General features: G+C 51.6%; 1 pseudogene; it reads left to right on the top strand.

The window, feature by feature from the left end:
• LOC119095712 (proteasome activator complex subunit 3-like) overlaps window positions 1-894 on the top strand; it is a 4,451-nt pseudogene extending 3,557 nt beyond the window's left edge.
• Window positions 895-1,316: the final 422 nt, after the last annotated feature.

Below are 1,316 nucleotides of genomic sequence, written 5' to 3'. Positions count from 1 at the left end.
CATCACCGACATCATCGAGACGCTCAAGCCGGTGAGAGCGCCGAGCGCGAACTGGTGGGCCTGGATGGCGGTCCAAGGGCTCTTGAAATGTCGTGTCCAGCGAGGATGTCTCGTCAAATTAATGCAGTGTGCTTAAATTTTGTGTGTGAGAGTAAGTGTTTCGATGGCCTGACCTGTATTTGTTATTTTCGCCATGCAGGAAACATAATAATGTGTTTTCTGGTCATATAACGCAAATGTATAGATCCTACATGATACATTTATAAGATGGCAGCACTGCATGTAACGCAAGGCATGATCCAACCATTGATGTGATTTAAGAACGGCCTGTGACAGACAACATTGAGATTGGTTAGCGTGGGAACCTCAGGGGGCGATCACATCAGTCGTGAATGTGGTAGAATTCTATCAGAATCGCGGGGATGTGTGACTTATATGCTAATCGGTTATTGGCTGCTGCCCGCTCTGTTGGTGACGCTGTCCTATCTCCTCACCAAGTTAAGTCTGACCCTGTTTGCAGATAATCCGACAAGTTATGGAAGAGACGAATCTGCTCAAATGTGGGTGACCTACATGATCCCCAAAATAGAGGACGGCAACAACTTCGGCGTCTCGATTCAGGAGGACACGCTGGGTGAGGTGTCTTCGGCCGAGTTCGGAGGCGGCCACGTACTTCCACGAGAATGTCGCGCTACTACAGCTTTCGTGCCAAGCTGGTCTCCAAGGTGGCCAAGTACCCGCACCTCGACGACTACCGCCGCGCCGTCTGCGAGATGGACGAGAAGGAGTTCATCTCGCTGCGACTCACGCTCGTCGAGATCCGCAAACGCTACTTCCACGCTTCACGACGTCATCAGCAAAAACCTGGAGAGATCAAGAAGCCGCGCTCGATAAACTCGCACGACCACGATGTACTAAGGTGGCGGTGTGGCGGCCAGGTCACCCGTATGCAGGGTCAAGTGCGGTGGAGCTGTAAATTGACGTCGGTTGTGGTCTTGTCGCCGGTGCTGCCCGTAGCCTAAAATTGGTCCCATGCGGGACCGGACTATGGACGCTCGCGGGTGGTGCCAGGAGCCTCTTCCCTGTTCGTGTCTTTGCACCAGTATCGCCACAACCGTCCCATGTATTGGACATCTTGTAAGGCATCTTGTTGGTGTCACTATCCGTGATCAACGTAGTGTGATAAATCAGCGTGTCATAGAAGTGAATAAATTCCACACAAACGTTCGCTGCATTTTAGCCGAAATAGCTCCCCGTTGCCGGAGAATATCGGCAAGAGGCGCTTGGAGAGTAGGTATTTGAAACGAAGGGTATTC

This window comes from Pollicipes pollicipes, unplaced genomic scaffold (genome assembly GCF_011947565.3).
Source record: "Pollicipes pollicipes isolate AB1234 unplaced genomic scaffold, Ppol_2.1 Scaffold_1758;HRSCAF=2055_pilon_pilon_pilon, whole genome shotgun sequence".
NCBI classification, from domain to species: domain Eukaryota; kingdom Metazoa; phylum Arthropoda; class Thecostraca; order Pollicipedomorpha; family Pollicipedidae; genus Pollicipes; species Pollicipes pollicipes.
Note: the sequence above shows the minus strand (reverse complement) of the source record. Positions and strands in the feature narration are given on the sequence as shown.